The sequence below is a fragment of the Suncus etruscus genome, chromosome 4 (assembly GCF_024139225.1).
Source record: "Suncus etruscus isolate mSunEtr1 chromosome 4, mSunEtr1.pri.cur, whole genome shotgun sequence".
Classification (NCBI taxonomy): domain Eukaryota; kingdom Metazoa; phylum Chordata; class Mammalia; order Eulipotyphla; family Soricidae; genus Suncus; species Suncus etruscus.
Window position 1 is genome coordinate 159,762,653 of NC_064851.1, and position 25,053 is coordinate 159,787,705.

A 25,053-nucleotide genomic window follows, 5' to 3' on the forward strand; every position below is an offset into this window, starting at 1 on the left:
CCATATGGGACACCGGGATTCAAACCAACCACCTTTGGTCCTGGATCGGCTGCTTGCAAGGCAAACACCGCTGTGCTATCTCTCCGGGCCCGGTACTCAAACTTTTTAAACAGGGGGCCAGTTCACTGTCCCTCAGACTGCTGGAGGGCCAGACTATAGTAAAAACAAAAACTATGAATAAATTCCTATGTGCACTACATATATCTTATTTTGAAGTGAAGAGACAAAATGATACAATATGTGGCCCCACAGGCCTCAGTTTGAGGACCTCTGCCCCAGATCAAAGCCACTTTTGAAGCATGCACTCTCCCATTGTCATTGACTGGCCCAAAGTCATTACTTTCCCCCCCCCCTCAAATTCATAGTGGTCTCATCATTGACTTTGTATCTTCATTTCAAAACATGAAATGTATTCTTTCCTTAATAAGGTCCTTACTAGGGTGATGATTCTAAAATATGGTAGACTTTGAGGGTTAGAAGACAAAATAGACAAAATTCTGCTTGTCAGAAAATAGTATTCTTGTTCAAGATATTTGTTCAAGATAAGATAGAAGTGCTGGGGAGATCACTTAAGCTGTAGAGTACGTGCCCAGCACATGCAAGATCCACAAAACTACCGGCCACTTAAGCCAAGCTCTGCTGGATATGACCCTTATAAATATGGGGTGGAGGGGTCAGGGAATAAAACATGCAGAGTTTATCAAATCTCAACACTACAAAAATCTCTATTGGATGGGGCTGGAGAGATGACGTGGAGGTAGGGTGTTTGTCTTGCATGCAGAAGGATGGTGGTTTGAGTCCCAGCATCCCATGTGGTCCCCTGAGCCTGCCAGGAGTGATTTTTGAGCATAGAGCCAGGAAGAACCTCTGAGCGCTGCCGGGTGTGACCCCAAAACAAACAAACAAACAAACAATATCTCTATTAGAAAAAAATAAGTAACATATGCAAAGAAAAAAAACCCTAATAAGTGAGCCTCTAAAATGAGGATAAGAGAAATGCAGAGCAAGCGTACTGCATCATGCTAGGAATTATACTTGGACACTATTCCATAGAACCCCTCTGCTCAGACTCTGGGCCTCCACTCTGCCCAAAACACCAGTGCTTCTAGCAACAGGCCCCACTCCCTGAAACGTCAACACACTTAGAAAGCGCTCCACCAGAGATACAGAGCTGATGTTCCTGCTCTTGTGAAAAACTAAACAAGGAAACCCATTAGAAGATACTTGGAGAACAGGCAGACCTGGAAAAACTCCTCTTTGATAAGTTAGGAAGAAGAACCAAACAAAAAAGCCCCACCTAAGGCCTCCTTTCTTAGTAAGGAATGTGTTGATCCTGCTTCTGTGAAGAGTGAACTGGCAGGAATTCTCATGCTGAAGGGTCTGCAGGGTCTCCCCACACTTCTACGCCACAGCTTGTGAGAAATGAAATGGATTCTCCATGCTGAAAAGCCCACCAGGTTCGAATGAAGCTTAAGAGACAAATAAAGCAAGTTGAGTTCAGTTCTACTTCAACATTGAGAGATAACGTGTACTATGAAGAAGTGAATGTATATTGACTGCACTTGATAATAGGGTGTCTAATACTAACAACATGCGAAGACAGTACATCGTGGGGGCTCATCTCTCACACACATGTACAGAGATGGTAACTCTGAAATGTGCTCATTATTTTGATTCAATAAACATTGCCCTATGTTCATGTGTAGCTATACCATCATCATGTCATACATTTTCAGGACATACAATTTTTATTAAAATATGAAAAAGGTACTGAAGCAATTAAGACACCGGCCTTACATGTGGTTGACTCCAATTTAATCTCTAATACTACTCATAGTACCCCACCCCCAGCACTGGCAGGAGAGACACAAAAATTAAGAGTAAGTCTTGAATACAACAGGATGTGGCCCCAAAAGCAAAATTTTTAAATAATGAAACTTTTAAAAAGAAAAATAGATGTGGCCTCAATAGCAAAATTATATAAAATGAAAAGAAACTTTTAAAAAGGAAAATAGATGTTATAAAAGAGCATTACTTGGGGCCGGAGAGATAGCATGGAGGTAGGGCATTTGTCTTTCATGTATAAGGACGGTGGTTTGAATCCCAGCATTCCCTATGGTCCCCGAGCCTGCCAGGAGCAATTTCTAAGCAGAGAGCCAGGAGTAACCCCTGAGCACTGCCAGTGTGACCCAAAAAAAACAAGAAGGAAAAAAAAAAGAGCATTACTTGAGAATGAGACAAATCCAGGTTATAAATGATAATGACCAAGAATATGGAGAGGCCTCTTCCTCTGTACCTGGGCACTGTCTTTCAGGTTGATCATATGTTTTAGTTCATTTCATCTTCAAACTGCTTAATGGGAAAGATGCTGTTTTTAGGTCTATTTTGCCTCTGAGGCACTCAAGGAACTGAAAGGCTAACAATTCATCTAAGGTCATGCTAATCTGAAAGATTAAAATATAGACATAGGGAGCTGAGAGACAATATGGTGGCTAAGACATTTCCCTTACATAAAGCACAGCCCACCTGGGTTCAATTCTGTCATCTCATAAGAGATCCCTGGAGCAGTATCAGGAATGATTCCTGTGTTCAGAGCCAGAAGTAAGCCCTAGCACAGCAAGGGTGTGGCCTCACAATCAAAAGAAGAAAACAGAACAAAAAAGTGAAAACACAAAAGAGGTTGTCCCATTTGAATGAAAATACTCAACTCTCTACTGGGCACATAAAACATTATTTATCTGTGAGTAATTTGTTATCATCACAGTGCTTGCGGCAAATGTTTATCAAAACTTGGGGCTAGAGGACCAGGAAGACAGCTCAAGTAATAAACCACATCAGTCCCCAGGACACACCCAGGTGCCTACTTAAAAATGAAGGGTCCCATTTATCTCCCTTTGACCTAAGAAATTTTTTATTTCATCTACTGAGTGAGGTTGATTTTTAAATATATAACTATAGTACTTTGTAGTGTCATGATAGATAAAGGTTCAGGTTGTTATGTGTAAAATGGGAATAACCCAGCCACCCTAGATAGAGTGTCGTTTCTAGAATTAAGATGAGTAAGTAAGAAAGGACAAAACTAAATATCTAAACCAAAGATGAGTAATACGTACTAAATACACAGAACAATTCCTGGTACATGGCTGTATGAGTGATATGTGTTCTTTGCAGATAGCACTAAGCAGAAGAGCAGAGTGCTGTGCCATTGTGAGAAGGAAAACAAGAGGGATTCCAGCTCAATCAGATGATCCAGAGAGGATGGACTACTGCTATTGACTATCATTTGGCTCGAATGCAATTTTATTTGTTTTTTGTTTTTGTTTTTGTTTTTATTTTCTGTTTTTTTTTGGGGGGGTCGTCACACCAGGCAGGGCTCAGGGGTTGCTCCTGGCTCCACACTCAGAAATCGCTCCTGGCAGGCTCAGGGATCATATGGGATGCTGGGATTCGAACCAATGACCTACTGCATGAAAGGCAAACGTCTTACCTCCATGCTATCTCTCCAGCCCCTTGAATGCAATTTTAATCTCTTAATGCTGAAAACACTTGAATGGAAACATAGGTTTTATAATTTTAAAATACTTTAAAATAAAATGTAAATAATGCTAATACACAAAGAGGGTCTCTGAGCCAGATTCTAACCTGAATGTGCTGATGTGTATTAAGAAATTACTTATTCCTCATGCTGAGCATTTCCTCATTCTTTAAGATGTTAACTAAATGTTGTGGAGAAAGAGACTAAAAGAAAGAGGAGGGGGGAAGAGAGGAGGATAGTTGGCTGCCAGTTAACACTGATTCTATTTTTATAATCAAGAACTAGATTAGAAATAGGCTAGCTCTGGTTGGAAATACCAGATTTGCTGATCCCTCTCTGACTCATATCTTAAATGACACAAAACTTCACATGCCTGATAATTCTGAAATACAAAATAACATTTACAGTGACCTTACTACACGTGACAAGTAACATGCTACAGAACTCAATTTCATTTCTTTTTTTTCAAAATTAGGTAAGATTGGTTTTCCTCATTTTCCAAATGAAAAACAATCTGAGAGAAATTAAAATTTCAATGGAACTTGGTGGCTTTAGGAAGCTTGAGGTGATTTAAGGAGGGCAAAGAGGGAAAAGGAAGAGAAAGAATGGGACAAGAGAAAGAAAAAGAGAAAGGGAGGGAGGAAAGGGGAGAGGAGAAAGGACGGGGAGGGACTTTAAAGAAACTTAAAAGTCACACAAGGTGGAGCTAGAATTTGAACACACAGACAAGATTTACTGAGGCCTTAAATGACCCTTGATGGCTCTTTTCACATAAAGGTAATTCCCTGTACAGCAGACACTTTCGAGAAAATAGAAATGTGCTTAGGAAATTCAAACCACCATCGTTTGAAGTCCTAAAACTTTGTTATTCTTTACAACACTGAGTGTTTTCCAAACCTCTTGCTCAGTGGGTTTAGGGTAGATTTACAAGTCTAATGAACAACTACTGGAATATGAAGATGCTTAGAATGAAATGATGCCTCTTGTTCATTGATAACCTACATATACCGAGTCCAAGATTTAATGTGATTTACAATTATTTTTGCTTTGAGGCTACAACTGGCCATGCTTAGGGTTCTTCTTTGTTTGTTTGTTTAATTTTGGTTTGGTTTAGCACTCAGGGATTACTCATGGCTCTGCACTCAGAAATCGCTCCTGGCAGGCTCAGGGGACCATATGGGATGCCAGAAATCAAACCCAGGTTTGTCCCAGTTCAGCTGTGTACAAGGCAAATGCCCTACCACTGTGTTTTCTCTCCAGCCTCTAGAGGTTGAATCTCTTGATTCTGTACTCAAGGATCACTCCTGCAGTGTTCAAAGATTAAATCTGGTCAGTCACACACAAGGCAAGTACTTTTTACACGTCTTCATGCACTAGCCTTTCAATGTAAACTTAAATAACTTTCTTTTGTTTGTTTTTGTTTTTCGGGCCACACCCATTTGATGCTCAGCGGTTACTCCTGGCTAAGTGCTCAGAAATTGCCCCTGGCTTGGGGGGACCATATGGAACACTGGGGGATCAAACCACGGTCCTTCCTTGGCTAGCGCTTGCAAGGCAGACACCTTACCTCTAGCACCACCTCGCCGGCCCCTTTATTGGGCTACACCCAGTAAGCTCAGGGGTTACTCCTGGCTATGCGCTCAGAAGTCGCTCCTGGCTTGGGGACCATATGGGACACCGGGGAATCGAACTTCGGTCCATCCTAGGCTAGCGCTGGCAAGGCAGACACCTTACCTCTAACACCACCGCACCAGCCCAACTTAAATAACTTTTTATTAACACTTTATTTGAGGAGACTCTTTAGAGAATCATTTTCCTAAAAATTTTCATAGAATCAAAATCCCTTTATTCTATTCCCAGGCACAGTTCTAAAGTTAACTTAAGGATTAAAACACTTAATCTTAAAAATGTTTCATTCTCATACTGCTTTTTCGTTTGTTTTGTTTTGGTTTTATGGGGGGGAGGGGTCATACCCAGTGGCACTCAGGGGCCACTCCTGGCTCTGTGCTCAGAAATTGCTGCTGGCATGGAGGATCATATGGGATGCTGGGATTTGAACCACCATCTGTCCTGGATCACATGTGTGCAAGGCAAGCGCCCTACCATTGTGCTAGCCCTCTGGCCCATGCTTTTTGCTTTTTGTTTCTTTTTTTTTTTTTTTTTTTTTTTTTTTTGTGGTTTTTGGGTCACACCCGGCAGTGCTCAGGGGTTACTCCTGGCTCCATGCTCAGAAATTGCTCCTGGCAGGCACAGGGGACCATATGGGATGCTGGGATTCGAACCGATGACCTCTTGCATGAAAGGCAAACGCTTTACCTCCATGCTATCTCTCCAGCCCCTGCTTTTTGTTTCTTAAACCTACTGGCAACTTCTCGATTTCCTTCTCTCAATGATGCTATACAAAAGAGCTCTTTTACCCTCCAACTCAGAGTTCCAGTGATTTTGAGAACTTTTCCCAAACTTCTTCCACTTTTTTTAATTTCCACTTCAGTTTTTTCTCAACAAGAAAAGGCAAAAGAAAGTCAGTATTGGGACTAGCATGGTTTTTGTTTTTATTTTATTTTATTTTTTCATATTTATGGAGTCTGGATTTCAGGAACATTTACTGCAAAGTCCTACATATCTAAACAACATGTCTTTCCAAGTTTTCTCATACCAACTGAAGAAACCACTTGAGGTCACAATATAAAACACACAAAAGAAACACTGATGATCCCAATTCTGATGTTAAATCTTGGGAGGCTAGGAACAGGTGAGTTGCTAAAAGACTTCTTTCTTGAAAGCAAGGTAAGATGAGGTATCAAACCTTTGGAATTCTTTCTAGTGCCTCAGAAAATTCTCCTTCCTATAACAGGAATGTGGAAGTAAGAGTTCTCTGGTGTCTGAGAGGTGCACTTTGCTTACACAAGACAGAACTTGGTTAAAGAGAATCGATGCCTGGGTTGATTTTAGAGCATGTGTATTTTTTCTGGTATGGCAGGAACTTATTTCTGTAATTAACTAGGCACAAAGAAAATGTTCATCCCAAACATTTGGTCCTCTAGGCCCTGCTGGCGGTCTCAGCCTTTCAATACTACAGAGATGTTCAAAGCGTCACCAGAAAAAAATCATGATCTTTTAGGGTCAACAACTCCCATCCTTCAAATGCTTAAAGCCATGCTACATCTTCAATGATGCGTCACCATGGCAGCAGGCCCAGGTCCCTTTTTCTATCTATCTTGACAGACCCGATGTGCTCTTTAATTAACAAGGGAGAATGGGGCCTAGTTAACATGAACCAGGGTGAGAAGCTCAAATGAATTTGTCAGAGCTTCTAGAGTATTCAGTCTTCCTTCCCAGAAGTTGTCTACAATATCACTCAACCCTACAGCCTAGCTAGCAAAGCAGGCATGAGCTATAGATATTGGTACAGCCATAAATAAAAAATAAAGGCCAGATTTTCTATCCCTACACACATATACATTCCAGAATAAATATGCAGGGATGGAAGCAAGACTATATGGCTATGACAAGAACAGTTTTGAAAATGAGCACATGTAGAGATGCTGTTCCCAAGATGTCAGGGAAAGGGCATCCATAGTTCTCTTGAAAATTCATAGTTCTCTCTACTCATTGCTGCTGACTCCTACAGAGTACAAAACTCCCTGTGGGGCCAAGCTCTTTGTCAAATATTTAAAACTCTAAATTAATTTCTCTTTCTACTGTCGTCTCTATGACTGAAAACCACCCTCCACCTGCCACCCACTCACAGGATTAATGAAATGGAGGAGCACAGAGATCCATTCTGATGATCAGGTAACTTCTGTGCTGAGCCTAACAAGCCTTCATCGCATGGACATTTTGCTTTAAGCCTATCAGGCACATGGGAGCCATGTGACTGGAGGAGGGGCCACGTCAAGTGGACTATGAATTTCTGGCAAATGCCTCACTCTGTATTTCATTTCAAAGACCTAATTATGTCTGCATAAATAAACTGTGCTACGCAGCTTCATGCACGGCCATTTGTCATATTAAAACAATGGCCTCAACACTAAATCCCCATTAACATTGTTTAACTTTAATGCTTTGGGGTGTTTGCTACTCAAATGATTAAAAAATGGAGTGATTGATGATACCACCATTTAAATGAGGCCCCTGAACCAAACAGACGCTGAGTCACTGAGACTTCAAATGGACGACAAGCCCAGCTGGGTTAGTGGCGCGACAGACCCCCACAGCGGCTCATGATAACACCCAAGAGAATTCCTGGGTATGTGAACATGGGTGTGTGATTCCACAGAGTAAAGAGAGAGTTTTCAGGGCAATGCATCACATCACTTAAAAACACACATTTTATAAGTTCTCTGTACTCCCAGTCTCCAGGGATATAGCTACAAAGATAAAGTCTAGTCTCAAACCTCTGAAATACACAAGAAAAATGCCAAAAAAGTTAAATTATCTCCACAACGATCTGGACATAAAAACATGGGTTATCATGCTCCTCCCTTACTTGTTTTCCTTCAGAAAGTCACGAGCAGAAAATATTTTCTACGAAGAATAAAATAAAGAGCTTGAAGACATATCCTTTCAGAGGCCAGAGTTCAGTCTTCTAAAGTAAAACATGCCACATCAGCCAATAAATTAACAAATGACAGAGCTTTCCAACTTTCCAGACTTGCCCGGTCACCACCATAAATTTCCTGGATGCAGCAATGTCTTAGATGTCATTACTGTCAAACTTGTCTTCTTTTCTCCTGGGTAGAGCCATATGAGTCCCTATTCCCCATCCCACCTAATTCAAGGCAGGGGGACTGCCAAAAACAGCAACTTTTCTGAATTATACACTATATCTGTGAAGGAGCAGAATCATTGTATCTAGTGCCAGTTTGAAGCTGAAATATTTTCTTTAGAAGGGAGACTTGAAGGAAAAAAAAAAACATTTTACCAATGAACGAACAATATTTCTTCCTTAAGGTCCAAACTTCCTGTAAATACGTCCATAAAAATACTTTGAGGTCTTTTAAAACAAAGCACCATATGATGTGTGTCTAAACAGCACCAAAGTAAACTGAATTTTGGCAATGTCCATCCTACCACTGGGAAGGGCTAAAGTGGACAATTTAAGATAAAAATCATTTCCATGGGAGTATGAACTATCCTGCTGGCCATCTCTGCTGAAATAATTATTGATAAAACCACCAGCTTGTGTCTTCCTGTTAGACCACATAAACAGTCGCAAATGTATTTAGAGTCGTATCTCAGCATATCCGCCCGCAGTGCTGAGCGGAGTTGCACAGCCAGTTTCCCTTCAAGTCACAATCTGCCCAGCTTGCAAGATCAGAGGTCAGAGCTGAGCCGCTCAGCTCCAAATGTAGGATCCTTCTGTCCTGACTTGGTTCATTCCTCCCTGCTGAGCAGTGTTCAAAGACTGGATCCAAGTCATGGCTGCCTCCGATGCTGCAAAATATTCAGACTTCCCAGTTCTCTCTCTTCCCACTCTGCATTCTCCTGCCTTAAGTTGATCCTAATGAGAAGTGCCTCTGAGACGAAACCAAAGGTGGCCAGAAATGGCAAATAAGAAACCCTGGGACATATCCTTAGGCCTAGATCAAAGGGGCTCGGTGTCCGAAGTTATCAGAAAGGAATGACAGCACAGGATTTGAGACATCATTTGCCCGTTACAGCATTGGTTTTTGATTTTTGACATTTTGGACCACACCTGGTGATGCTCAGGGGTTATTCCTGGCTATGTGCTCAGAAATCACTCCTGGCTTGCATTGTTTTAAATAAATGATGAAAAAGAAAGGCACTAAAATGAAGTCATGAAATTGTGTCCAGTAGTCTTTTACGGGGGGCTACTCCCAGCTCAGGAATTTCTTAGGGAACTAGGCAGTACCAAAGATTGAACCCAGGGGTCCCACATGCAAAGCACACGTTTTAGCCCTTTGAGCAATATTCCTGGCCCCTACTTAAAAGAGCAATCTCCCAACCACCTGTGAACATAAATTCAGGATATTGTTGCCTTGATGTGGTATCTGAAATGATTCTGTTGGATATTACAATTTAACAAACAGTTTAAGAACTCAGATCATTCTTTGTCATTGAGTCAAGTTTGAGATTTTGACTTTCTTTTTTTTCCCCAATAATATCTTTATTTAAGTACCTTGGTTACAAACATGAGGTTTTGACTTTCTAAGCTGGCTTTGCAAGACTCAAAGCAAGCTTTCCAACTATTTATGACTCACACAGAATCATCTCATTTGATGGGCCTTGAATATCCTCACTAAGATTCTGTGATAAAATCCATTCATTGAGAAAGAAGGAGGACTCGAAAGTCAATTCAAAGTCAATTCAAAGGACAAAGAAATCAAATCAAAATGGGAATAATTTTTTGTATATGACTAGGAAAACAGTTGAAAATATGCTGATAGAAAATGTAGAGAGATTCTGTAATGGAGTTTATCTATAACAGAGATAATATATAACCAAGGCAAGTATCCATAATTAGACCATACACATAAATGCAAGGGGATAGCCATTAACTTAAATATTTTTAAAAAGTTACAATAAATCATATTTGAAAACTAAGAAAATATCCATAGTAAGACTTTAGACTTTATTCCTTACAATTAAAAAAATGTTTTTAATGTCAGGGACTGAGCCCAGGACACCATACCAGGATGATACAAGTGCCGTCTTCCACTGAGTTTACCAAAATGCTTTTACGTGGTACCACTTATTTAAAAATGTATAAAAACACGCCAAGCCTATATCATGACTTAAAAATTAATGAGTTGGTGGTATTTATTTTCTGGTTGTTTTTTTTTTTGTTTGTTTGTTTGTTTTTCTACTTTCCCAGGCTCAAATTAATTTTTTAATTAAAAAAATTTAATTTAGTACATTTTAAATACCACAGTTTACAATAATGTTAATGATGGGATTTCAAGCATACAATCTTCTAACCCACATTCTCTATCAGAGGGTCCTGCCTTTCCCTTCAGTTCCCACTCTGATAAGCTTACTGTGTATTCCTGCACATGATGACTTTTTTATTTGCAAGATATATATATATTTATTTTTAATTATGTGAATAATGATGCAAAGAAAGAGGACAAGGTAAAGTTACAGTGGAAGGACAATCACCGAAAAAACAGAGTTCTCAAAAGAAAGCCCCCTGCTGACATCTTAATTTTTAACTTACAGTCAAAGAACATTAAGAAAACTAAAACAGAACCCATGTACAATTACTTTGTCCCTCAAGACCCCAGATTGTAGTACATTATAACATTTCTTAGCGGTACACAAAGTAGTCTAAAGCCATAAATGTAACTCTTTAAACTTGAAGGCATAGTAGTTTTTTTTCATTACCTTGCACATGCATATTAGTTTAAGTTAACCTCAAAAGTTTAAGCGTTTTTTTTTTTTTAAGGTTTAGAGTCAAAGGAGCACAGTGTTAGAGTGGCAATTATTGTTTGCATAGGTCCACCAAAATATGGGGGACATGGAAAGGAAAAGCCTTGGCCTAAATACAAGGAGACCCTACCCCTGAAGTTTCCTGGCATAAGACCAACTCTAGGCTCCAGGCAAACTAGTTTGTCCAATCCAGGTCATTGTCTGTAGTGCCAATACAGTTTTATTTTTCTTTTTTTTCTTTTTTTTTTTTAATCTTTATTTAAACACCGTGATTACAAACATGATTATAGTTGTATGATTACAGTCATGTATTGTTTTTTTTTTTCACTAAGACACCATGATTTACAAAGTTGTTCATAATAGAGTTTCAGGCTTATAATGTCCTAATACTATTTCCATCACTAGCATCAACTTCCAACCACTTTTGTCCCAGGCTTCCTTCCTACCCTCAATATGCATCCTTAAGAAATAAACGAACAGCATCAAACACTGAAAATACTCATATGAGTAGTGCAGGTAATTTTTATTCCTACTTCTACACATCTTTTGAACATTTGTTCAAGGAAAGTCAACTACATATATAATATAATATATCTCAACAAAAGTATTCTCAACAAAAAATGGTACAAAACTCCTTAAGTACCTGGAGAAAAAGCAGCAATCATAAAAAGACAACCTAAATCACCCTCTTGTTCTCCTTGTGAGAAGTGAGTCCCATTTCAGGAAGACCCAATAAAAAAAGAGTATTTGCATTTATAAAAGAAAAAATGAAGGAATTAGATGACGATTACATATATTTTAAAAAGTATGCTTCTCTAGATAAAATTCATTTTAAAGGTATGTATATAGGTGCCTTTGTTTAAAGGGTCTCAAACTTATTTAACCAATTTGAAATTTAATAAACTACAGACCATTGAATGAAATAACTAGATTTGTATGCAATAGGTTAGAGGTAAGAATATACATACACACATGTAATACTTATGCATAATGCACTTCAACTACTTAAGTACAGATTAAAATAGACCCAAGAGATATTTTAGCCAAATAAATATTTTGCTTTTTCTAATTAATTAGAAATCTAAATAAATCTATTTAGACATCTAAATAGATTGATCTAATTATTAATTTAGACTATTGCAAATTCACTGTTAAAATATTTTGAGGAATGAGAAATTATCACCCATATTAGTATTATATATAAAATTTATTGAAAATATTACTGGATATAAAGATGATACTGTAGTTTGGTAATTTCTTCCTAAGATATCATTGAGAGGTAGATGTTAAGGTAAGTATTGGTAAAAAGTTGCCATATCTAGATTTTTTAAACATTCAACTAAAATATTACAAAAAATTTTAAGTGAAATATAGAAATGAGAGAACAGAAGAAACAAGGATGGGACAAAAGAGACTGGGGAATGGCTTAAATGGATGTCGGTTAGGCTCTGCATGAAGGAGGCCCTGATTTCATCTCTGGCTCCATCTCAGCTCTAAGCATCACCTGCTCTTACTCCCCAAACACCCCTGAATATAGTCAAATAATAAACAGAAAGAATGGGGGTAAAATTACTCTTATAATGTATGTTGGATACAAGAGAATTTATTATACTCTTTCCCTATATATTTCTTCTCTACTGCTTATATTTTAAAATCTGTTTAATGAGATGAGGGCTAAGAGGACCAACCAATCCATGGTGGGAATCTTGCCACAAATAACAGGGGATTACAGTTAGGTAAGAAAAGGGACCAATGTGACAGTGATAGTTGGAAATGATGATTCTGGACAAGAACTGGATGCTGAAAGGAAGTAAATGATGTACACTTCAGTAACAACATTGCAAACTACCGTGCCTAAAAGGAAAAGAGAGAGAGACAGAGAAAGAGACGCAAAGAGAGAGGAAAAATGTCTGCCACAGATGTAGACAGGTGAGAGGGGAGGGAGAGAAAGAAACTGGGGATATTGGTAGTGGGAAATGTGCACTGGTGAAGGGTGCTGTACAATGTATAACTGAAACTCAACCATGAACAACTTTGTAACTGTGTACTTTACAGTGATTCGATTAAAGACTTTATTTTAAAAAGAACATCAAATAAAATAAACGAAAGCCAAAAATTAAATAAAAATCTATGTAAATGGTAAGGGAAATGCAGTTTCCAGTGACCAAGGAAATTTCTCCTGTAGTTTTATGATGCTCACTTTGCAAAATGGGACAGAATGCAACTTTTCTGGAGACTCTATTGTATATAAAAATAATTGGGGGGCCAAAGTGGTAGCATGGTGGGGAGAGCATTTGCCTTGCAATGTAGCCAACCCAGGTTTGATCTACAGCATCCCACTGGTCACCTGAGCCTGTCAAGAGTAATTTCTGGGAGCAGAGCCAGAAGTAACCCCTGCGTACTGCTGGGTGTGGCCCCAAAACAAAAAATTTTTTAATTAAATAATTTTACTCTTTTGGAATTGTCCTTTTAAAAACACAAGTGAAGTTTTTTAAACACTAACTCCCTGATCCTCAAGACAGTCCTTAAGACAATGGTAAAGAAAATGGGAGTCTCTATACTTAATAAGCACCTTAACATTCATCATAAAGTAGCTTATTCAGTATTATATAATCACCACAAGAGAAATAAATCCCACTATATAGAAATAAAAATTATGATTCTGGGGCCGGAGCGATGGTGCAGCAGTAGGGCATTTGCCTTGCACGTGGCTGACCCAGGATAGATCCTGGTTTTATGCCTCAGTGTCCCATATGGTCAGGATCGATTTTTGTTTTGTTTTATTCTGTTTTTAGGTCACACCCGGTGACACTCAGGGGTTACTCCTGGCTCTCCACTCAGAAATCGCTCCTGGCAGCACAGGGGACCATATGGGATGCCGGTTTTAAACCATCATCCTTCCCGGATTGGCTGTGTGCAAGGTAAATGCCCTACCACTGTGCTATCTCTCCATCCCCATCCCAGGAGAGATTTCTGAGTGCAGAGCCAAGAGTAACCCCTGAGTGTCACCAAATGTGGCCCAAAATCAAAAAGAAAGAAAGAAAATTATGACACCATTTAGTGAGGAGAAAGAAACAAACAGTAAAAGAGGAGAAACAAGAAAGCCTATATTTGGGGCCAGAGAGATAGCACAGCGGTAGGGCATTTGCCTTGCATGCAGCTGATACAGGATGGATAGTGGTTTGAATCCTGGCATCCCATATGGTCCCCCAAGCCTACCAGGGATGATTTCTGAGCGGAGAGCCAGGAGTAACCCCTGAGCACCGCCGGGTGTGACCCAAAAACAAAACAAAAAAAGAATCCTGAATTCTCCTTTTTACTTCAGAGACCTGCAGCAACAGATAGAGTTGTTTTAAGATTGAGCAGTGTTCAGTCAATTGCTCTTTATAGATGTCTATAATAATGTTCTAATGCTTTATCCACAAAAACAGGTGCAGAATGCATTTGGAGGCCATGGACTCCCACTACAGTGCTCACTAAAAGAATGTTTTAGTCTTAAATTTAATATCCCTATAATAACTCTTTAACTTTTTTGTTCACAGTGGCTTTTGGAGATATAGGTTGGTCGCCCTAATTTCTCATTACAATGCTGTATCACATTAGATTCCAAATACAGTGCTCATTATGGTAATGCCTTGACAAAATCCTCTAACCTATCCATTTCTATATGATTATGCCTGCTAATATAATCTAATGTTTATGTCCAAAGATACCATTAGGATACGTAACTGCACACCATAGACTCATGCTATATTGCTTGTTCATTGAGTATGTTTTTGTTATCTTTTTTCTCAATTCAAGCTTGTTTACTATTATATCACAATACCCACATTTTCAGTTTGCTTTTAGGAAAGAAATCTGGATGCTGGAGATCTGGTAGGATGATGCTTCATGGGGTAGACAACTTTCACAATGCTCATTATCATACTATGTAATACTCTAGATGTCAAAATCATGATTGTTCTAGGAATGCTCCATAAACAATCTATCCCCAGAAGCCTTTCTTCAGCAAAGTTTACTCTCACCAATGACACTTTGTCTAAAAACTGAAAAACTTCCCCCCCACCCCGATCTGATGGCCTCATATTTTTAAAGCGCTCTGACCCACTTCACATGGGTCAGTTCTTTGACTGCAACCTATGGATCGATCTTCAATATATGTGTGTGTGTGTTTATATAGCGGACACCTCTTTGGCTGTCTAATCTGTATTGTACATAAGGTTTTTCTATGTTGTATATAGTCCCTGTATATAACCCTTCCTTTTCCTACTCCCCTGCCTATATCTTTACCAATCCTCTTCTACCGTGGCACCTCAGATGTGTTATTTCTCCCTATCTAAACCTCTTGGTCCTCAGTTCTTAACTCCTCAGGAACCAAAACCTTCCCCCTGCCACAGCCAGCTGCCAGCTGACTCCCAAGGCAAACGGACAGCTTCCCAGCCTGCCCTGTCTCAGCCAGGGAAGAAGCTGCCACCACTGCTCCTGCTGATTCATCCTATGCGGCTCCTTTTCTCCCACTTAACTGGCGCCAGTTTTCACTGGCAACTGTTGCATGCCACCAGATTCAGCTCCAGAGAGACCCTCAGCTCGAGGATACTACCTGATCCCTGACTTCTGCAAACCATTTTCAGACTCCACAAGATTGGTGACCTTGTTATTTTTACCCCCGTAGGTACCAGTAGTGTCATGTGGCATTGTTCCTTTATGCATTAACACATTAAAATGGGTAAATATTATGTATAGAAAGAAGTTATTATCAAACAGGGATAGGAACTCAAATTTTATAGTACAGGGGTGCCCTTTATCCTGAACAGTTGTTACAGAGACTTGACTTAGGCCCCAGTTGATGGAGCACTGACTGTACAGCCCTGAACCTTGGATCTCATCCTATGAACCAGCAGTTTTCTGCACCAACACCAGGAGACAAACTTCCACCTGGGGAGGCCCTAATACCATCCTGGTAGTGATTTGCTCCAGGGTAGGTTCAAATGACATGCCAATAACTAGAAAACAGCAACAACTTGCTTTAAGGGCAGGTATTCCTGCTTCATCACCTAATAATAAGATGAAATCAGAGGATGCTCCATAACACCCCAGCTTTGAAATAGGTTATGTGCAAAAACTTCTAATTACAGGAGACTGACTGTGACAACTGCAATTGAGACCTTTTCCTGGGAATATGAAGAAAGACCCTGAGGTTGGACTATCAGTATTTTTGGAGCCTTATGACAGAATGCTTCATGAATAGGGACACCCTGTTTTCTTAGGGTAGGGGTATTTCCTTTCTAATTTTCCAACCTTTGCTGCTCCAATGCAACAAGCAAACAAGAAAACAAAAAACAACAACAGAAACCCCTGTCAAACCCCATTTTTTAATCTGTATTTTTAGACAAGGGCCCCCACCTTTCTCCAAGGTCCTTGGGACATAAATTACTTTGTTTTAGCTAATATTTCTGTATTGTTCTACAAAAGTGAGAAGGGAAAAAAAAAGATAATGTGGCTGGGGCCAAGTGGTATCAGGTGCATTTGTGGGGATAAAAAAATAGTGTGCTCCCTTCAGTAGCACATATTCTAAAATTGGAACGATACAGAGAAGATTAGCATGGCCCGTGCGCAAGGATGACAAACAAATTCATTAAGCATTCCATATATTTTTAACTAAATTTTACTGTATTTACTTATTTCTCTCTTCTCTCTTATCTTTTCTTCTCCCTTTCTCTCTTAATCTATATCTAGGCTAATTATTCATCTTTTCTTAATTCAATTATTTCTTAAGAGCTCAGACCCATCCTATGAGGGTCAGGCCTCCAACAACAACTTAAGAATATATATCTAATATCTGTCAATATGCAGGCATGACATACAGTATACAGTGGACTCCTCTCTGATATGCAAACCTAAATTGTAAACAATCCATGCCTATAATGTATATAGCCCCCTCATATATTATCCCTCCTCCCCCTCTTCAGAAATCCTTCTATCCTCTCATCCCCCAGTTCTGATCCATTATCCATCCTTATTTAACCCTCTTTGCCCTCAGTTTTTAATTCATTGGGTACCAAGACCGACCTCCTGCCCCAATAAGCCACCACCCAGCTCCCAAAGTGAAAGGACACCCTCTCATTCCGCATACTCCTGCTGACTTATGCTATGTGGCCCTTCTTCTCAGCCCCCTAAATGTGGCTGTTGCATGCTACCAGATTTAGCTCCAGAAGGATCTCCAGCTCAAGAACACTACCTGATCCCTTATTGCTGTAAATCATTTCTCAAACTCAACAAGACCACGGTGTGTGATGAAAATGTGCCCTAGATTTCACCCCCACAAGAATATCTCAAAAGACTTAATGAGGATGCCTATATTTCTTTTGTATGTTTAATACCTCTAGAATAATACCTCAGTATATTTATTCCCAAATGTAAAGGTAGCCTCCTCCATCACTTTTTTCTTTAATTATTTTAAATTTATTTTTATGAATTTCTTCGTGTGTGTGTGTGTGTGTGTGTGTGAGTGTGTGTGTGTGTGTGTGTGTATACTTTCTTTAACTTTACCTGTTTTGGTTCTACTTGCTACAGAAACTAGAAGAAAAAGTCTTGCCTGGAATAATAGCTCAGGTCAAAACAGGGCACAGAGATTGTGTAGCCTATCATTCTTATCCCCAAATGCACCAGCAATATAATATGGCACCATTCCCTTTTGCAAAGGCATACTTAAAAAGGGGAAATTTTATGGATAGAAAAAAGCTCTTATGTACTAGGGATAAGAACCCATACATTTTATAACACAGTGGCGCCTCCCACACTGAACATGTGTCATGTGAACCCAACTTAGACTCCATGTGAATGGACAGCGACCATCCAACCTCGAACCCCAGATCCCAGACATAGAACCAACACAGTTCCCTGCAACAGCACCAGGAACAAAATTGGCCCCTGGGAAATTCAGAATATTGGCACCAACTTGTGCCAGTTTTGATATGACATACTGACAATGAAGAAACAGTAACAACTTGATCTAAGAGCAGGTTGCCCTCTCTCATCACCTATTGGTAAGATGAAATCCGAAGACATGTCGTCCTTTGATCTGTGCAAAAACCAAGATCCCTAACTACAGAAGACTGACTTTGACAACCATGATTGGGCAGAACTTATTCAGGAACCAATAAGAAAGACCCTAGTCTAGGCTTCGGCTTAGGATTTGTACAAAAATGAAGATCTCTAATTCCAGAGGTCTGACTTTGACAACTGCGACTGAACAGAACTTCTGAAACCATAAAGAAAGACTCTATCCTAGATTTCATCCTAGGATCTGTGCAAATACCAAGACCACTTATTACAGAAGACTGATTACAACAACAGTGATGGAACAGAACTTCTAGCTAGAATCATTAAGAAACACACTATCCTAGACTTTGTCCTATGACCTGTGCAAATACCAAGATCTCTAGCTACAGAGGCCTAATGTTATCATCCACAACAGAGCGGAAAGTTTCCTGGCACCAAAAACGACCTTGGGTTGTGAAAATTAGCGTGTATGGAGCCTGTAGTTGTTCCCATGACAGTATGCTTCAAGGGCAGAGAAACCTTGTATCTCTTAGGCCAAGGGAATTCCCTTTCTAATTTCCCCAACTATGCCAAAAAAAAATAATAATAGAAGAAGAAGAAGAAGAAGAAGAAGAAGAAGAAGAAGAAGAAGAAGAAGAAGAAGGAGGAGGAGGAGGAGGAGGAGGAGGAGGAGGAGGAGGAGGAGGAGGAGGAGGAGGAGGAGGAGGAGGAGGAAGAAGAAGAAGAAGAAGAAGAAGCCTCTCCTTTCTTTTTTCCTTCTTTTTCTTCTTTTTTTGTTTTTATTCTTGTGGTTGCTATTTGGTTGTTGTTGTTATTACTGTTGTGCTTTATTTGGAGTTGCTGGGGGGTTTTTGTTCATTATATTTTTCTTCTTTATTCCCTTTCTTCTTTTAAATTGATATTTATAACCTCTAAATGGACTCCTCCCAGTTTTTTTCTTCTTTTTTTTTTTCAACAGAACCACGTAACTTGAACCATCTTGTTCTGCCTCATAAATTGGGAGGGCGGGGGCGATGTATGGTACCAAGACCAAACAGTTGATGAACATTGAGTGGAAATAAAAATGATCAGACTTAAAAACACCAAACCCAAAGTCAACGACAACAGAATTGATACCCAATCTATAACAAGCTATACACAGAAGGGAGCAGTTACACTAGCAGCCCGGGGGACAAATGAAGGAGATATGGAATGTATGATGGGAACAGGGGTGGAGGGAGAAAAACACTGGTGGTGAGAATGGCTCTGATTCATTGTCACTATGTACCTTAAATATTGCAGTGAAATATTCATAATTCACTTTGGTCACAATAAAAATCATTTAAAAGACACTAAAATTTATGTATTGAGTACAAGTAAAGCTAAAAATAAATGTATGTTTATATTAAAATTTAAAAAAATGGAGCTGTAAGGTGTCTGTCTTGCTGGCACTAGCCTAGGACAGACCATGGTTCGATCTCCCGGCATCCCATATGGTCCATCAAGCCAGGAGCAATTTCTGAGTATCACCGGCCAAAAACAAAACAAAACAAGATAGAACTTAAAATACCCAAGTAAAAGTCAACAACAATAGAATCAAGAGATCCAAACTATAACAGTCTAAAATTAAAGTGTGCCTGTTCCATGGCAGACTAGGGGGCTAACGGTGGAGGTATAGGATGCACACTGGGGACTAGGGTAAAGGGAGGTCAACATGGTAGTGGGAGTGGCTCCAATTCACTGGGACTACATGCCTGAAGTCCAACTATGAAGGACTTGTAATTCACAATGGTTTCAATAAAATTTAGAAAAATGATGACTCCAAAGGAATAGCATGTCTATGTTCCCAAAATGATGAAAACTGTAAGACATACAGATACTAAAGGTTTAATAATGAGTAAACAACAAAAGCTAAGCAAATTCTGACTCATTTTAATAGTGAATACGTTAAATGCCATTTTTTGTCATTTTTATTAAGACAAATGTGAACTACAAGTCTTTCACAGTTTTATTTAAAGTATATAGTAAGAGTGAATTAGGGCAATTCCCACCACCAGTGATAACCTCCATCCACCACTGATCCCAGCATGCATCCCATATCTCCACCCTTAACCGTTCTTTTTTACTTTCTTTTTTTTGTGGGCAAAGTGAATTACAAATCTTTCACAGTAATATTTAAGGCACATAGTAGTAATGAATGAGGAGAATTCCCACCATCAGTGTTGTCCTCCCTCCACCCCTGTTCCCAGCATGCATCCCTTTTCCTCCTCCTTTACCCCCCACAATGCTAGTGCAACTGTTCTCCCCATGTACAGCTTGATGTAGGTTGGGTATCATTTCTGTTGTCGTTGACTTTGGCTTTTGTGTTCTTAAAAGAATTACTTAATACCAGTGGTTATTTTAATTATAATAATTATTTTATAGTAGTGGTTACTATAATTATAACAATTATATTATACCAGGACATCCTTAAATATGCTTTTTAAGTAAAATGATCTTTTCAGCATAAAACAGATCTAGACATAAAGCACACAAATATTAGAATTTGTCTTCAGGTAGTGGCAACAGGGACTTAAGGATTTAACCTATATTTCTCTAAATTTTCATTAACAAGCTATTGAATAAGAAAGGACACTTGCAGGATGAGGAGACAGTCCAGCTGTAAAAGGTGCTTACCTTGCACAAAGCTGACCGGGGCACTCCTTGGCACTCCTAATGGCCCTGAGCCCTACTAGAAGTGATCCCTGAGCACAGAGACAGGAGTAAAATCTCTGAGTAATGCTAGGTGTGGCCCCCAAAGCAAATGCAAAATAAAAACATAAAAACATGAGGAAATGCAGCACGCCTCCAGTCAATTACACCAGGAAGACACCTGCGTCTGCCCCACTCTCCATTGAGCAGCCCAACTGGAAGCTATTCATGGTCCAGTCTGGCTCCATACGGTACGCTCTCACAACAGCAGCTGGATGCTCCTAATGACACATTCATTTCTATTTAGAATTTTCCATGGTCATCTTTTCAAAATGTGCAGCTGTCTCTGTCCAGGAGTCCCTTTAAATCTTTCTGGGAACAATTGACAGTAAACACCTTCAGTGGCATGAAAGACAGTCAAAACAACCAAGTAAATCTTCAAGACTTATCTAATGTGTTATCAATATTATAGGAGACACAGTGAGGGCAAAACCTTTCAAATAAATTTTAAGTTGCCACGCAGTGGGAGAAACAACGAGTGGCGAGGAAGAAACAAACTAGAACATACAGATCAAGATGGAAACTCAGAGACACTTTGGTGGAAGTGAAGGTGCAGTAATATTGTACATCAAAACCATAAGTACTGGGCCCGGAGAGATAGCACAGCGGTGTTTGCCTTGCAAGCAGCCGATCCAGGACCAAAGGTGGTTGGTTCAAATCCCGGTGTCCCATATGGTCCCCCGTGCCTGCCAGGAGTAACCCCTGAGCACCGCTGGGTGTGACCCAAAAACTAAAAAAAAAAAAAAACCATAAGTACTAACACTATTGTAAACATGCTCCCTATATTATATTTTTGATATTGAAGTTCAAAAGGAACCTTTAAAAATGTTCAGTTTTAAAATTTGAAGTTAAAGCAACAACTGAAATAAATCTTTTAAATTCAAAGCTTCACTGAAAGCTCTGGGAAAGGGGGTTGAGGAACGACAACGGACCTGATTTAAGTTGGTACTATCATTATAAACTTTTTATCTTAATTTAAAAAGTCATTCTTAGCTTGCTCCCTTGAATTCCTTTCTGTTGCTTAATTTCCAAACCAGAGATATTAAGTGCTGGTCTTAAATGGACACAACGCCCGAGAAGGGACTCTGACACCGCTGGCAATGTCATCTAAAAACGGAAAATTATAGATTATCAGCAAAACAAATTTAGAAGTATCAGCTCAGGGTCTGAAGGTTGTCTGGTTGGCCACCCCAAAACCAGGTTTCCTTGGAGTCCCCCAGTCCGAAACTCTAATCTCCAGCCCACAAACAGATGCATTCCTCTAATTCCAAGGGGGGTAGGGGCAGGCACCACCAGTAGAAGCTTCTGGTCACAGAAAAAGGAGAGCAGAGGTGGCGGCTGAGGCAGCAAGAGGGCCTCATGGAGACAGGGAGGGAAGCTTTCCTCAAAGGGGTCCAGACACCATTTCTCCTTGTCAAAGTTCTTTCTGTCTCCACTCCTGGTCTCCCACCAGCCTGGTGCCCCTGTCCTCTTTGTCTCCAAACTCCTTGTCTCAATCACCACTTCTTTCTCATTCCTTCATTTGAAAAAAATCGCTCATCTTGTTTTTCTCTGCTCTAATCTCTCAGTCACTTAAAAATGTGCATTCCTGAGTGTGCTCATTCAATTAGAGGTTAGTTTAGGTTAGTTTCTCTTCCTTCTTGTTTTGTGGGGCGCAGGAAATAAACATTAAACACTGCCTGCTACACACACACCAGTCGGTATTTGCACAACTTTTTTCTAAAGAGTGCCCAGAAAGCTAACTCTCCAGTTTCATGTATGTATATATATATATATATATGTATGTATATATATATGTATGTATACATATATATATATATATTTGGTTTTGGGGTCACACCTGGCAGCACTCAGGGGTTACTCCTGGCTCTGTGCTCAGAAATCGCTCCTGGCAGGCTCGGGAAACCCTATAGGATGCTGAGATTTAAACCACTGTCCTTCTGCATGCAAAGCAAACACCTTACTCTATGTTACATCTCCGGCCCCCAGCCAGTTCCATATTTTGACACATGTTCCTAAATAGTAGGGCTTTCTGGTGTTGTGGGTCATTATCTTTTTAAATCCATATTTTCACAGTTTGGTACCATGGCTTGATGGAACCTTTTGGTGGTGAATCTATCTAATAAGATGCATTTGGACTGGGGAGTGAGCTCAGCAGGACGAAGTAATGCTTTGCATGTGGGAGGCCTTGATTCAAATTCTGATCCCTGACAAGCACAGTCAGAGTAGCCCTTGAGCCCAGCTAGGTGTGCCCCCCTCCCAAACTAACAAATAACAAGATAATTCATTTATCACAATGTATCAGCTGTTCCTATATTACCTTCAATGATATACCACACCCCACAGCCACCAGCATGTAAGCTGACTGACCCAGTTGTACAGATCCTAGAACTCTTGTAGTTCCAGATTCCTGAACAATGATACCAACACACCAAATGAGATGGAAAAGAAGCATAGAAGCCAACTAATCTCAATAAACAAAAACACAGAATGCTCAACTAGCAACCAACAGTTTAGAAAAACCATCATAGAATGACAACTATTTTCACAAATTTTCTTTTACTGAAGTAGTTTCTGATAATTCCACTAGCCCTTTAGTTGCAACAAGCAATATAAAATAAATTATTTTGTGCCTGCGGAGGGTGTTTTTGGGGGGGAAACTGGTGCCAATGGTGGAGGGAATGTTATTGGTGGTGAGATTGGTGCCAGAAACAACTGTATTAATAACAACTTTGTAAACCATAGTGCTTTAATAAATAATTTTATGATAGAAAATACACCAGTGTGTGGCCCAAACACAATCATGAACAGAAATGACTTTGAGTGAGGGGATGGGTTGGGTTTGGGGTCATCCTGTGGTGCTCAAGCTGTGCTCAGGAGTGACCCCTAGTGGTGCTTTGGGGACCATTTGCCATGCTGGGACCAACAGGGGTCTGTCATGTGCAGGACTTGTGCTTTGCCCTGTACCTCTCTCTGGCCCCAGGGTTACTATCTACCTTCCAGAGGCTACAAGTCCCCCCTCAGCCACCACTGCACCCTTACATGTTTCCCTTGCCTCCTTCACCATCAAAGGAGCTACTGCCTAATGTCACCAAAACTAAAGAATCACAAGTCTACCAGAGCCCTAAACAGGCCACACACCTGAGCTGATAGCTCTGAACAAGACTTTAACTGCTCTAGTCATGGAAATTCTTCAGGATCTAGGGAGCCCATTCCCCACCCCAAGCCTTCTCACAATCATAATGGGTCTGAATGAAGGGACAAACTGAGCTCCATACTACTGAAACATCCATTACCTAGAATTTGACCAAATGTAATCCTATCTGTAGAACCAATCCTCCAACTCTTTATGAGCAACTGGCCCTCCTCAAGGGTCCTAGCAAATCAGAAAGCAAATTCTTCTGAATGCCTCAAATCTCTACTCTAACAGCTTTGAAGAAACTCGTTGAGGCACCCGTTTAGGATCTTCTGCCTCATTTCTTTTTGGGGGGAATAGCGTGTACATCCAGAGAGTAAGCCCCTAAGAAGGGCTTACTCCCAGTTCTGCACTCAGGAATCACTCCTGGTGGTGCTCGGGGACTATATGGGTTGCTTAGGATCAAACCCTTGTGAATTGTATGCAAGGCACATGTTCTACTCACTGTACTATCTTGCTGGCCCTTCAGCTTCATTTCTTCTGGAGAAAGACCCACAGACACAGTGAAACTTTTAGATGAAAACATTCAACTCCTACTTCTTCTGGGTTTCTGGACCTGCTTTCCTCCCTACCTTGAGTCTATCCTGACAACTGACACCTGGCCACTTGTTCCTGAAACTCTTGACTGCAGAGGCTGAGGATGACTTGGCTCACCAGCTTATCTTTATTCACCTTCTCATTTAGTCCTCAGAGTTTTCATGTTCAGATTTTGTTTAATTCTCTGTCTGCTTCACTTGCCCTGCTCCCGGCAACTGATGACTTCCTCGAGAACTCTAAGCTGCTCCCAGTCACAGACTATGTCTTCCTTTAACATTAAGTTCCAACAGGCTGGGCCTGATAGGTCCTGCACCTCAATAAGGCTGACCAAGTGTCTGCTGACTGACTGTTAAATCACTGTGGCTCTCTTCAGCCACAATGAACTTCAAAGTTAGCACATCCCCATGTACACATTCCAGATCTGCACCAAGAACTAGAAAGAATAGTACAGCAGGTTGGATGCTGCCTTGCCTGATCCAGACCACCCAGTTTGGAACTCTGTACTTCCTATGGTCCCTTGAGCCCTAGCAAGAATGATTCTTAAGTTCAGAGCCAAAAGTAAATCCTACCACTGCTAGCTGTGACCCTCAGAAAACAAAAT

The 25,053-nt window shown here is 40.1% G+C and overlaps 1 protein-coding gene and 1 non-coding gene across 2 annotated transcripts in view; one reads left to right on the plus strand and one right to left on the minus strand.

Annotated features, from left to right (window-relative positions):
* Positions 1-25,053, minus strand: part of PRDM6 (PR/SET domain 6) — a 125,373-nt gene that overhangs the window by 71,579 nt on the left and 28,741 nt on the right. The gene's annotated exons all lie outside the window — the stretch shown is intronic.
* On the plus strand, positions 16,475-16,581 carry LOC126008483 (U6 spliceosomal RNA). Its single transcript, XR_007495811.1, has one exon. It is a non-coding gene; the product is annotated as a U6 spliceosomal RNA (small nuclear RNA).